Source organism: Natrix helvetica (assembly GCF_964273705.1).
Source record: "Natrix helvetica genome assembly, chromosome: 4".
In the NCBI taxonomy this organism is placed as follows: Eukaryota; Metazoa; Chordata; class Lepidosauria; order Squamata; family Natricidae; genus Natrix; species Natrix helvetica.
In genome coordinates this window covers 86373132-86388708 of record NC_138550.1, presented here as the reverse complement: position 1 = coordinate 86388708, position 15577 = coordinate 86373132, and positions in this window count along the sequence as shown.

Here is a 15577-nt window from a genome sequence, read left to right as displayed (position 1 = left end):
GAGCAACCAACACTCCATCTGCACGATCTTTCCCCCCTTTTTTAATTTATTTTTTTCACCTTTTTTTAGAGCAGAAAATGATTCTCCAAAATAAGACTTGTGATAAATGATGAAAAGCACATGAAGGTGCCCCTGCTGTGATACTTCAGTCAATGCTGAGATAATTAGAGACAGGATGAGCAAGAGCAAACTCTAGAACAGGGCTGTCAAACTCTCGGCCCACAGGCTGAATGTGTCATGCACTGGCCATGCCCATGCCCAGTTTAGCGAAGGAGGAAAAGTCCCAATATGTCACATGATGCTGCCATGATGACGTGAGTTTCACACCCCTGCTCTAGGAGGTGAAATGGATTGTAGCATTTAGGCAACTTTTAAACAGGTCCAACATCCATGAATTACTTCTGGCTCCTTCCATGGTCCTTCCATCTGCTTTGTTCTAACATATCCCTAAAATATTGACCATGCAGAATGAATCAAAGCAAGTTTGATATTCACTTTGTTCTAAATTCCCATCTCAAAGTTCAGAAACTATCTCTGAAACTCAGCAACAGCTAATCATCACTGTGGAAATTAAAATGGAAATGCCAAAAGGAATGGCTCTTGGGAGAATTCTGATACCTTACATTATTCTTTGTTCATGTATTTCTTTCTTTGTACAGTTGAAAATAATAATATATGCTCCCTCCCCTTGTGTTATCAGTGTTTTTAAGGGCTTGGGGAATCTGAGATGAATTCAACCTTATTAAAATGTAAACAGCATAAGGGAAAAAGGAAGTTCCTGAAAAAAAATAGATAAAAAATTGGATGTTTGTTGTTTGAAGTGAGCTGGATTAGAAAGCACTCTGGGAATCTTTTATTTATCTATTGTACATATGCATAAATTTAACATTCAGAGATGCTTAGCTGCCTCACCTAGACAAATCTATTTGTCCACTTTTTCCAAATTATTCTTGACTTAACCCACTTATTGAACACTTATTGAGTATGATAGAAGATCACATTCTGGTGATGAAGGATGCAACTCAATAAACCATTACAATTTATGGGAAAGTTTGCCTTTGTCTGAGTTCATTCATGTTCTTTAGGAATAGATATATCCTGTCTGGCCTGTCAAATAAACAGTACAAATTTTAATGATTTGAGGCATAGGATCTGAGAAGAAGAGGGTGGGCACATCATCTTTTAAAAAGGCATGAGCCGAAGGACAGAAAGGGGGAGTAGTGAGCTCCCTCCCATATTTGGGCATACCAGGGGTTGTAACACAAATACATACCTATTTCCCTGGCTCAGCTGATAAGGAGTAGAGTCTGTGGCTTAGTGGCTAAGATATCTGCCTAATATGTATACAGCCCAGGTTCAAATCCCAGTAAGGGTATGGCTAGCTGATGAGAGCTAAATAGCTTGAAATAGATCTATACTAGTCTCCCTTTATTTATTTATCAGCACAAATACAACATATATATATATACAGCCTCAACTTTTTCTCTTATATTTTACAACATTTCAAGCCATTTCTATAACAACAAAATCAATCTAATCATCAAGATCTAATCAAGTATGAGCACCTTGTGCAACTATGAGGCCAACTGAAAGTCTTCAATCCTATTGAGCAAAATTATTGTGGAACAAAATGGCAGATCAAGAAACATACTGATCCATTCTTTACCTGTCCAACATACAGTAGCTGCTGAGTTTCCGATGAGTTCCTCAAATTGTACCACCTACCGTATCTCTTCTTGGCAGGCTCCCCTCATTCTTAATCTCTGGGAATAGTCAACAAAGAAGGTTAATCAGCAATTTTTTACCTCAATACTCGAGGATGGATATTGGGGTATGTGAATCCATTTCTATGGTGAATCAGTTGCCAGCAAGAATTATGGTAATCAGAGGAATAACAAACAGCAAATCAAAATCAGCAAAGCAATGAGGACAAGTTGAAAAAAATAGAGCATCCACAGCCAATTGGAAAATATTTCTACAATGTTACTCAGTCTCTATTGGTTTGTTACAATGTAAAGCAACAAAGCACATGAGCCACTTGAGCCACCTGACTTTTAAAAGAGAAGTTATTGTTTATTGCAACATGTAAGGTAGATTCCTGACAAGTGTCATTCAAAGGTGAAACATCTAGACTCATTCTATTTGCATAAGAGCACAAGTGAAGTAGACCATGTTGTGTGCTTTATGTCTAAGTAAGAAGATATATAGTTGGCTAAAAGATGAAATAGAAGCTTTGTTGTTGGTTTGCTAAGTTGAACATTTTCTTGGGAAGGTAACCTTAAATACATGTTCAATTCTTTGTCATTAATTTTGTGTATTTAGTTGAAGATTCTTTTTAAGGTCTTTGGTCTTTCTCAACTCACCAGTTGGGCTGTACTGCTATAAAAATGTCACATTTGAACCAAGTGTGGCCCACACAATTCTAAGTAAAATGAGCACAGTATAGTTCCCAATTATAAGTTCTATTTCCTCTTACGGTCCAAGCAGGTATTATTGAAAAGTATTATTGCTCCATCGCAAAGCCCTGTTCACTTTGGTTAAATTCTATATCAAAACTGAAAACATCAAATAATAAAAGTCTCACACTAATGAAATATGTTTGCTACGGCATAGCTTTACATACAAATGTCTACATTTACCTCCAAGTTGGATGCTTTATGGCTTGACAATTTCCTTTCATTTTTGGATATTGCTGGAAGCATAATACCAATAATCCCTCCTGAAGAAATTATGGCAGAGACTTTTTTAAAATAGAGTTTCATACATATGATTCAAGGAATAAATGTTATCTGAAACTTAGAAAGAGCTACTGCAGCATGGGTGAAATGCTACTGAGTCAGACCAGTTCACCCGAACCACTAATAAAAAATGCTACCAGTTCGGGCGAACTGGTATTTCTGATGATCAGCTGTGACGTGTGATTTATATTAGCTAGAAAGCAGGATTTTCTGCTTTCTAGCTAATCTAAATCACGTGGCAGAGTGGATTCCCCCCTCCCCCCTCGCTGTTCTTCTTACCTTTGCAGGTGCGCTCAATAGCAGGCTCTACCCACCCACCTGGCTGTCATCACATCTGTTTTTGAAGCTCAGCACATGTGTGGAAGTGCACACTCACATTTGCAAACCGTTAGCTAAGGTAAGTAGATTTCACCCCTGTGCTACAGTCACCCTAAAACTGAGCTAATCACAAAGCAGGAGGTTCAAATTTCATCTCTGCATTGAGCTAATTTGGCAGCCTCAAGTCAGCCTTACTATTCTCAACCTCAGTTCTGTGATTTGGTTCATATATTACACTGATCCATACTGTTTTGATTTGAAAGAGGCTAGAACAATTTATCATGGGAGTTACAGTCCCATACAGTGAGGGATTCCAGGTAAAAGAAGTTCTGTCAAATTTCCTTTAGCTGCCACCTTAAAACTATATTTTTGACTCTTAGTAAATATCAGTAAACCAAGGTTTTTATTTCAAGCTTTTCAAACTCTTTCAGAACTTAAAAAACGCCACTATTTATCTTTGAAACCTATTGATATAATATACATCTCCAGCTGCTCACTCTGATAAGGAAGCAACAACAGAGGATCTGATTTGTCCACAGTATAAATTCATTTCCTTAGGGCTTTAAATTCTGAATTCACACTTTTTTGAGTAGCATGGCCTCAGTTTCACCTGCTACATCATATTTGGCTTTTTTTCATGCTCAGATTTAAAAACTGTTTTTGTTTCTTTATTTGTTGTCTATAGTTATTTATATAGTTCCCTCTTCCCATCCAACAAGAGTTTTGTAGCTGCAGGAGTTTTAAAAACTAAATAAGTAAAGGAGAAAAAATTCTAGCATAATCAGTTATGGAATGAATAGACCATTTTACATTAGCAAACTTAGAAACTTGAAAAGTTATAGCACTACTGGGCACGGTTATGCTGTGACCTTGCTTTTAATGATCCCATTTTCAGCCTACTTTATTTCTGTAGCTCTGGGTAGTTGTTTTAAATGGAAACTAAATGAAATCAAGTTTTTTTCTTCTTCTTTCCAAAGTTGTAATAGCATCCATTGTGGAAGTCTGTATTCTGCTCTACAGTCAAAGCCCAAGAGAATTTCTCTTTTCTATCAACTTAACTGATAAGCTTTCTCCATATGGATTGTTATCATGGCCCCTTCAAATAAACGGTAACAGTCTCTGTATCTCAGTTAGATCACATGCTTCTGCAAGCATCAATTTGGGATGGGTTTATTCCAAGGTGCTAATAAAGAGCACAAGAGATCTGGAGCAAATGTACTCTGATAAGGTGAGGTCATGAGTACAGCACTGCTAAATTTGTTTTTTTTTTTTAAAAAAAAAAAAGGGTAATGATAGATAAGAGCAGTGGCTTGTGAACTCTGCAGCATGAATATTTGGGGTTTCACTAGCAAGGACAGGGATAGTACAAGAAAGCCACTGAAAGATACAAAAAATCAATTAGGGGTATATTCCACATTGGCCAGTTTAAAAGAGGCAGCATCAATGGATAAAATCAATATGAAGCCAGTTGAGATAACTATAGTTTCTTAATTTGATGTGATAGGAAATTGCAATTGAACACACACACACACACACACACACACACACACACACACACAGAGAGAGACGGAGAGAGAGAGACGGTGAGAGAGAGAGAGAGACGGAGAGACGGAGAGACGGAGACAGAGAGACACACAGAGAGAAATATGGCTTAATGCCATTGCAATTTAGAAAGATTTAGACAGAAAAAAATGGTTATGTGTTCCAATGTCCGGACTTAGATGCATCTATGATCATCCAAATATACGTAGCTGAATCCTAACAGACCTCCAGAAGACAGTTTTCTTCATTAGAAAAGATCAGCCAGCAATATTAGGTAGAGACATTGTGGTACAGGTTGGTATCTGAGTGTTTGTAGATGTCTCTCTGACTGCTATCAGACTCATTGGTTTTTCTAAAGATTTCTTTGAAATAATTAAACAGAAAGGTCTAGTATACTACGTATTTGCAAAAATACCATCCTCCTCTCCCAAGCCTATTTGGGATAGTAAACAGTATCCTGGAAGATAGTTGAATGTGTGTTTTGTAATTGATCACATCCAGTCTTATGTAAAAGCAGATTTCCTCTCTGTGAATGAGATAAGTGATATCTAAATAATAAATAAACAGTGATTTTGTGAGTATGCCTACTAAATGTTTTCAAATTTTTAAATATGATTTTAATGCTTGAAGGTCATAAACCCATTGTTAGGGATGTAACCCTAGTCTTGGCTTGGCAATGTACATACATACATACATACATACATACGGTACATACATACATACATACGCATAAGCCATGATTATAATAATGTATCTGTTACTTTAAATGCAAGTGAAATGTAATTGGATGCTGTTGCTTTAAGCAGCCATAAAAGGAAGTAGGAACTATTATTATTTGCTCCTGATTGTTCCTGTGTGTTCTCAGTGCTTGGTATTGGGATTGAATACTGTGTATTGGATGGTGGCTACTCTGTATATTAGTTACCTGTCTACATGGTGAATCATGAGTTGAGCATCTGTAAATCAAGGTGTTTGTATCATAGACTGTATATATAATTCAAGACTACTTATAGCTTGTTTTGGAGACTATTTATCCTATAAGTAAAGTATCCTTGTTTTACCTTCAGTGGCTGTGAGTGACTATTCAGCGGCACATTCGTTGCTACTTTCTGCTACACAACTCTAATCTTCGAAAGGAGATATACTTAACATCCATGACACACACACACACACACACACACACACACACACACACACACACACACACACACATATATATATATATATATATATATATATATATATACCTACCTACCTACCTACCTACCTACCTACCTACCTACATACATACATACATACATACATACTTACATGAATTTAATTTATCCAAGAATAGGCATTTGACTTGGGATACCTTATTAATGTATCACACTACCAATAGCAAATTTTTATTATCTAAAATAAACTAAAATGAATATCCATTCTAAGTACTTCAGAACTTCTTCCAAAACGTCTCCCAAAATTAGTTTTCAATAATAAGGACAAGATGAAAAAACAGAGTAATTTTAAAATATATGTTTTTTTCCTTCTTATTATCTCTTATATGGGGTACATTTAAAAAATCAGATGATTTTGTGAATCTCTCTGGGCATTCTGTTGTTGTTTTTTTTCAGTTCGATTTCTGAAAGATAAATACTTTGATGTATCAGTTTGAATTTGTGTAAAAAGCTATAACAATGTAACTAGGGTTTTGTTTTTTTTTCCTGGCCTCCTGTGATACTGTTGGTTCATCTCTAGGGTTCCTGTATTCTGCTTCTTGTCAAAACATTCAATTTTATTGTGATGTTAACTAAATTCTTCTTACAACTCTGTAGAAAAGAAACGGAACAATCTGGCAAGTTGCAAGACTAGCAAGGAAACATTAGCAATTTCTAAATTAGAGACTTTGTAAATATAGCATTACTGTAAAGTGAAAAATACACATTAATAAAGCAATACATAATGAGCTTAACTCAATGTGAAGATAGGTTTTTAAAAATGTATTGATTCCATGGAAACTTATTCATGTGTATATAGCTGAAAAGATTATAATCACTATGGAATAAATTATTCTTTGTGGTTTTAAATTATTTATGATATCTGAAAAATTAAAAACACTGTAGAAGCTGGACAGCTCAGGTAATGCCAGCTGTCATGTAACATCCTGCAAAGTATTTATACAATTCAGTAAAATACATCCAGCTCTAGTGAGGTTTTATTGTACTGATGATAATGACAATGGTGGTTAAGTGCTAGCAAAATGGAGTGAAGATAAAGACATTCAACCACAAATACAGGTAATGGAGAACAGTAGGTGAACTATACATTGAAACAGTTTTGTGGTTAGCAAAGAAATGCAAAGCATGTCAATAAGACAGCTTTAAAAGTGAAAAGTAGCTACTTCAGATTTTGTTCCTATATGAACAAGTAGTTATCTTTGCCAGAAAATGTTTTCTGCTGGAAGTGTGTGCTATATACATTCAGCCAACCAACCAATCAACTAGCCAACCTACCTACCTACCTACCCACCTACCAAACAAACAACAATCAATGACATGGTGAATAAATCATAATGGATTGCAACATAGCAGCAACATTCTCATTGTTTGACAACCATATTTTTAAAATCTGAAATCACTTGTCTTTTCTCTATCCTTGGATGTTGTCAAACTACAGCATGCTAATTATTCTAATCCATATACTACCTGATTAAAATAAGGAAACTCAACAGCTTATGACTGAGGGAAGAGGATCTTCTCAGAACATTATTTTACTGCATCTAGTAAAACTTGATGCTTTGAGAGGATCCTTCTGAGATAAGTCTAGTTAACCTGTTGCTTTTCCATTGTGTATGGCAAAAAATCATGCTATTCAAGGTGCACTATCATTTAAAATATGAAATATATATTCCAAATTAAACTTAGTTGCATTTAGTTTAATCAAAATTAATATCTCATAAATACAGTATAATGTAGAGGTACAGTATATGTCAGATTATATTTTCTGGGATGAGATGTCTGCCTTGCTTTCTCTGTTTGTATTTATTTATTCAGCTTTCAGGGATGCGGCCTCAGTGGCTACGTGTAGGAATAGAGGAAAGGTTATGTTAAAGACATGCGCAGCATACTTCCATGATCTCAGTAACTGGTTACCTCTTAACCTCTGAGCTCACCTAATTGGCATGGCCAGGCACTACCAGGACTATTGAGTTATGTGAGATTCTACCCCGGGTGGGATGTTCTTAGAGATTGACAAGAAGAATGTGCCAAATACAATGCTGTTGCTATATGCTCTTTGCTTTGCTTGTAAAAACTGTATAAAAAGAATAAACCTTCTGAAGGGAGGGGGCATTTTGGAATGAACCCTGTGATGTCTGCACTCTGAATCCATCAGCTAAGATGTTCGAATCCGTAACACCGTGTAATGGAGTGAGCTCCCATTACTTGTCCCAGCTTCTGTCTATCTAGCAGTTTGAAAGCATGTAAGTAGAAAAATAGGGACTACCCTAACTAGGGAAGGTAACAGTGCTCCGTGTGCCTTTGGCATTTAGTCATGCCGGCCACATGATCATGGAGACATCTTCAGACAGCACTGACTCTTTGGCTTAGAAACAGAGATGAGCACCACCCTTAGAGCCGGAAACAACTAGCACGCATGTGTGGGGGAACTTTTACCTTCATCTTCACCTTAATTCAGCTTTCAACTGTAAAGGTCCTGCAAATTGTTGAGCAGATTTAGTGACCATGCAGAAAATTGGGTTGAGGGAAGTATATAAGTTGGTATAACAATTGGGTGTAATATATACAATTGGGTGTAATATAACCTTTGTTTGTATTGGTTAATCAATATGTGGGTGTGCTTGAATTGAAAATAGCCACAGATTTCCAAGTAAGGCAACTGTTAACTTAAACCTATTTGAATCACACATGCTAAAGGTATTTGTAGAGGGTACTTTTGATTATGTGCCATCAGGTTGGCATTAATTCTTAGCAGCTAAACAGAAAGCTTTTTTATATGACAATCTGTCCTTAACTTTTTCCTACATGTCTTCTAATATTATGCTCACTGCCATTGAAATTTAGTATCTGAGGACAACCTTGGAAGGCAGGAGGAAGAGCTACAGACCAGACAACTACCATAGGAAATGTAGCTCAGGCCACAGAAAGAGAGTTGAAAGTGTTTCAGAAGGGGTCCTCCATATTTTCCTAGAGAGTAAAAGGAAAAAGGGGGAAAATACTTTTAGACTTACAGGATGCTATTAATGTAACATTACACTAAAGATAAGGTAGGTAATCATAGCTGTGTTTCTTATCTGGTCTACTTTGAAAGGTTTACATTGAGCCTATCCGCCTTGCTGCTGGTTGTCCTCTTCTTGTTTTTCCTTTCACCTTTTCCAGCATTAGAGACTTCTCCAAAGAGATAAATCTTCACATAATGTGTCCAAAGTAGGATAACTTGAGCATCATTATTTGTGCCTCAAGTAAGAACTCTGCCAATGGATAAAATGGCCAAAATGGAGACAAGGAATAGAACATTATATTTACAATAATTGGATTCCAAATTCTTTATGCTTTCAGAAATTAACATCAGAATCAGAAACAAGCAGCCAGTGCAATTTTGATCAGTATAATATTATCAACATTTCTAGAGTCCAATAGAAATGTAGATGTCACAGTATGCATCTGTGCACATGCACCTGCAAGATAACAAACTAATGTGCAAACTAATGTGCAAGTGAAGAACTAAGTGAAGAACCAGCTAAACTGAAGAGTTACTTGTTGCAACTAACTAACCCCACCTGTACAATGAGAATGAGTGACACAATAATAAGCATTCCCAAGCACAATACTCTAATATTTCACCATAGTGCAAACCTGGCCAGGATAGGTGGTAAATATAAACCTAAATCAGGTTTAATCTATCAACAAGACTTTAGTTTCATCAGGACTAAAGTCAGGGAGAAGAAAAGTGATCCCGTAGTGGCACCAATTTACTCTTAGCTGTCAGAATTTGATGAATGAAATTAATTCCATTCAAAATTACCAATATCCATATTTTCAAAATACCATGGCAATGGTGAGAGATTCCGCATAGTGTATTTTCTCTGTCTGTCTTTTGACATATATTATCCACCAGAACAAGCAAGATAATTTTTTTAAAAAAACAAAAAATTAAGGGATCAAGAAAACAAACTGATTCTTATGTCCGAGTTCTTAAGTATAAGATTACAGAACAGAGCTAACCATAATTCTAAAATATGTAACTGTAGTGGATTTAGTGTGGACTTCTCTGGAAGTTTTTAAGCCTGCTCCAGAATTCAGCTCATTCAGTATCCAGAAGATATCAACCAAATCCTGCTCAGTGCATTAATTTAAATTAAAGCATCCCTCACACATGGCTCCTTAGCCTTTTGCTTGAACACATCCTGTGAAGGCGAACTCACCATCTATCTAGTTAATTGGTTCTGCTGTTGAACTGCTCTTACTCTTAGGAAGTTTGTTCTAACATTCAACATTTCCCCTTACATTTGTATTCGCTCATTGCCTATTCTTATCAAAATAACCTTTTAAGCTCTTTATCGATACAAATCTAAAGGTTCGCTTTTGCGAATAACCTCCAAGATCTTCAATAGAGTTGTTGCCTTTAATATGCTGGGGAGTTACTAAATCCAACTTCTTTTTCTTCAATGGCATCTTAGTTAACTTATTTTTAAGCCATAGTAGTTCAGTTGCTGAATTTGAATGGAAATATCATAATGGAAACATCATTAAGAATTTTATGGAGCTTATTCATAAAAATGAATAGAACAAATAAAATATCATAGGGAAATCAGCGGGGAAACTCCTGCTCCATTTTCATTTTAGCTCTGCCTCCCTTATGTAGCTTGTCATTTGGGACAGGTTGCCCATGAGTTTGGAATAGGTTTGAGGAAAATAAGAAGTCCTCAGTACATTATTGATTAAATAGCTTTGTCAATCTCAGGAAGTATTTTTTTATGATATAAATATGTATTGCTTAATGTTGTTTGCAATCATGAGGAATGATATTTTTTCAAGCTTCTCTAAAATCCTTTGTTGGCTACAGTAAAAGGAATAAACTTTGTAATAAATGAAATACTGGTCTGTATTCAGTGGTATCAATAGAACAAATTTTCCTGTCCTAAATTTCTGGTGTGTCTCTCTAAAATTATTTTGGAGAGTTCAGATAAGCTCTAGATTGCCCAGAGGAATAAAAAAGGCAAAGAAAACATCCAGCAAGAATTGACACTTGCTCATATAGGAGGGAGCCACATGTGTGTTTGTTTGTTTGTTTGTTTGTATATCTTTCTGTGGGTTTATACTGGCCACATACATATAGTATTATAATGTAACTCTCTTTCAAGAATAAATAATTGATGTATACAATTTCTCCATGACAATGATTTTTGACACATAATAATGGTTAAGAGCCAAAGTGGCGCAATGGTTAGGATGCAGTACTGCAAGCTACTTCTGCTGACTGCCAGTTGCCTGCAACTTGGCAGTTTGAATCTCACCAGGCTCAAAGTCAATGCAGCCTTCTATCCTCCTGAGGTCCGTAAAATTAGGACCCAGATTGTTGGGGGCAATATGCTGACTCTGTAAACCACTTAGAAAGGGCTGTAAAGCATAGTGAAGTCTAAGTGCTATTGCTAGTGCTATAAGGATTTTTTGCTCTAAATTAAGCATATCTTGTGCTAGATCAAATGTAATTGTTTTAGGCATCTCCAAATAAAAGAGACTGATTTTTGAATGTCATTCAATTAAAAGAAACTATTCTTAAAAAGTACTCTTGAGAGTGTTTCTAGAACACAATTCACTTCCTAAATACTGAAATTCGGTTAAAGTTGTATGGGTTTTACATTAGCCACAAAAACATTGTGTGCATTATAATGATAGTATAATCCTTTAAGTAGACAAAGTCTTCAAAATGAACTCCCTACACAAAATATCTATTCGGTTTTGGAATTAGATTCAGCTCCTTTCCACATGGATTCAGTGGCTCTACCCTTCCACAGTATGAAACCAGTGGGCATAAACAGGAATGTGCATGTCTCCAGCTTCCTCAGTATTCAAGCAAATTTTCTGAAGGGGATCTATTCTCAAATTACAGTGACTATTGATCCATTACTTGGGATCTCTTGAGTGAAACCAGCAATTACAATTAAATGGGCCAACCATGAAATGGATTTAGTGAGCAAGTTGGAACTAAATTTCACAGAAATGAAGACATACTGAAGAAGGGTGATTTTTAATAAGGCTGAATGACATTGTGCTCTCATCAGTCTTCTTGTAAGGAGGACCCAGTAATCAGTTTGGTAGGTTAATATGAGCCTTAGTCTACTATGTGATTTTGGCAGATACAGAAGTGGTTAAGGCACCAGGCTAGAAAGCAAGAGACCATACATTCACATCCCACCTCAGCTTTGAACATAGCTGGGTGGCCTTGGGCCAGTCACTCTCTCTCAGCCCAAATCATGCATTGTGCTTTGGTTGTAGGGAAAATAGGAGCAGGAAGGTGTGTTGGATATCTCCAGTGCCTTGAATTATTTGTGAAAATAATGAAGGTGGGATATAAATAAATGAATAAATAAATATAATTTTTTCCTGAATTCCTTGTGACTGTTTAACATAAATTTCAGTTGAAGATTAAACACTTGTGAAAATTAATTGAGAGGTAACTAAGATTAGGAGTTAAGAAATTATTGAATCTTAGATTTTTACAAGAAAAATAGCAACACTTTTCCTATATACTGCAAAATGAAATTAATGTACTTGGCAGCACTGGAGATTTACATTTAGAATTCCTAGAGAAGAGAATTGATTGTTAGTTGTATGAAAACTTTTGTCTTCTCTTCATAGTTCTAGATAGAAATTTGGAAATTTAAAAAACAAGAGTTGAAACAAAGAGATTGGTGGACCTTATTATGACAACCTGAGGAAGAATTCAAGAAAATAATAAATCCAGATTACTTCAGGGAGAAAAGGTATTGAGGCAAAACATTTATTCTTCCACTTTATAACATTTGCTAGTAATTCAGTATTTAAAATTAAATGTTCACTTGGTCAACTGCTAATCCTGCTACAATATTAACAATGGGATATTTGAAATGTGGCATAGTATGCATGATATCATTTTCTAGAATTTATTTTATCCATATCATCTGTATGTTTATTTATTTATTTTATTTCTTAGATTTTTAGACCGCCCCTCTCCCAAAAAGGGACTCGGGGCGGTGTACAGTCAATATAATAAAATCATTCATAATAATTAAATACATTTAAACTACATTTAAGATACATTTGGAGGGGGAAATAGGCTGTACTAAGAAATAAATAATTCTAATCTTAAAACTTCACAATTAAAACCCCAAACCCTAAAATAAAATAAATCCCTGGGAGGTAAAACTAAGAAAGTGCCAGGCCAGCTGATTGAAACAGGTGAGTCTTTAACTTTTGCCGGAAGGAACGGAGGTCGGTGGTAGTTCGAATGTCTGGGGGGAGGTCATTCCAGAGGGTTGGGCCCATCACAGAGAAGGATCTACTCCTAGGTGTCGCCCGCTGGCATTGACTAGCAGACGGCACCAGGAGGAGCCCCTCTCTGTGTGAGCGGATAGGTCGCAGGGACGTGTGTGGTAGGATGCGATCCTGCAGGTAACTAGGTCCTCTGCCATGGAGCGCTTTAAAGATGGTGATCAATACCTTGAAACGCACCCGAAAGGCCACAGGTAGCCAGTGCAGCTCACGCAGGAGAGGTGTTACGTGGGAGTAACGTGTACTTCCCATAATAACCCGCGCGGCTGCGTTCTGAACTAGCTGCAGTCTCCGGATGCGTCCCAAGGGAAGTCCCATGTAGAGGGCATTGCAGTAGTCCAGGCGAGACGTCACCAGCGCATGAGTGACCGTGCGCAGGGCACTCCGGTCCAGTAGGGGGCGCAATTGGCGCACCAGGCGAACCTGGTGGAACGCCCCCCTTGCCACGGCTGCCACATGGTCCTCCATTGACAGCCGGGCATCAAGGAGGACGCCCAAATTGCGCGCCCGCTCCACAGGGGACAATTGTTCGCCCCCTATGGCCAGCGATGGAGTCAGCTGGCTGAACCGAGGTGCCGGTAACCACAGCCACTCGGTCTTGGAGGGGTTGAGTTTGAGTCTGTTGTCCCCCATCCAGACCCCGACGGCTTCCAAACACCGGGACATCACTTCGACAGCCTCGTTGGGGTGGTTTGGGGTTGAAATATACAGCTGAGTATCATCAGTGTAAAGATGGTACTCAACCCCAAAACCACGGATGATCTCACCCAGCGGCTTCACATATGCGTTGAACAGGAGAGGCGAGAGGACCGACCCCTGTGGCACCCCACAAGTGAGTGGCCTCAGGGACGATCTCTGCCCCCCTGTCAACACACATTGCTTCCGGTCGGAGAGGTAGGAGCCGAACCACCGCAAAACGGTGCCTCCGACTCCCATCCCCTCCAACCGGCGCAATAGGATACCATGGTTGATGGTATCAAAAGCCGCCGAGAGGTCTAATAGGACCAGGATAGAGGAGCAACCCCTATCTCTGGCCCTCCAGAGATCATCAACCAACGCGACCAAGGCTGTCTCAGCGCTGTGCCCGGGTCGGAAGCCGGACTGGCGTGGGTCTAGATAGTCGGATTTGTCTAGGTGTCGTGGGAGCTGCTGCGCCACCACATTCTCGACAACCTTCGCCAAGAAGGGGAGGTTGGAGACTGGACGATAGTTAGCTAGCTCCATTGGGTCGAGCGCAGGCCTCTTGAGCAAGGGTCTCACCACCGCCTCTTTCAAGGTGGTTGGTAAGTATCCCTCACTCAGTGAGGCGCTCACCAGGCCCAGGAGCCAGCCTCGTGTCACCTCCCAGGCTACCAGTACCAGCCAGGAGGGGCACGGGTCCATTAAACAAGTGGTGGGTCGCAGCCGTCCACGCAGCCTGTCCAAATCCTCGGGGGCAACAAAGTCAAACTCCTCCCAGAATGGTCTCTCAAGACTCGCTGTTGGCGGCTCGTCTGGTCCACTGACGGAGGTCCACCCGCTCCGGATCTGATCGATTTTGTCCTGAAGATATTCCCCAAACTCCTCTGCTCTACCCTGTAAGGGTGTCTCCCGCGCCCCCTGAGATAAAAGGGAGCGAGTCACCCTAAACAGGGCGGCAGGGCGGTTATCCGCGGACGCAATAAGAGCAGCACAATGTCTACGTTTGGCCGCTCTTATTGCCACAAGGTAAGTCCGCAAATAGGCTCTTACCTGTGTTCGGTCAGATTCGGAGCGCGAGGATCTCCACCTGCTCTCTAGACGTCTCCTGTGGCGCTTCATCACCCTGAGCTCCTCAGTAAACCAAGGAGCCTGGGTGGGTCGATGCCGCAGGAGAGGTCGCAAAGGCGCAACCCGGTCCAAGGCCCCAGTCGTCGCCCTATTCCAGGCAGTCACTAGGTCCTCGGAACGGGAGCGGGACAAGGCTACAGGTATTGGCCCAAGCTCCGTCAGGAATCTATCAGATTCCATCAGGTGCCTGGGGCGGTACCAGTTTATAGAGTCTGGTTCCGCCTCCTCGCGGTGGGGGATAGCGCCAGGGAAGTCCAGCCGGAGGGATGAGTGGTCTGACCATGACAGGGGCGTGATAACTAAATCCCCTATTCCCAGATCACTCGTCCACTGTTCAGATACAAAAATGAGGTCCAGTGTGTGGCCCCCTTCGTGAGTGGGGCCCTGCACTAATTGGGTCAGGTCCATGGCCGTCATGGAAGCCATGAACTCCCGAGCCACCTCGGAAGCCGCTCCCGTTGACGGCAAGTTGAAGTCCCCCATGACCAAAAGTCTGGGAGTCTCAACTGCCGTCGCTGAGATTAGCTCGAGGAGCTCGGGCAGGGCTGCTGATGCATAGCGAGGAGCCAAGTATACAATCAGCAAGCCCCACTGCCTCCCTGGGCCCCAGCTCACACCAAGGGACTCACACCCGGGTAT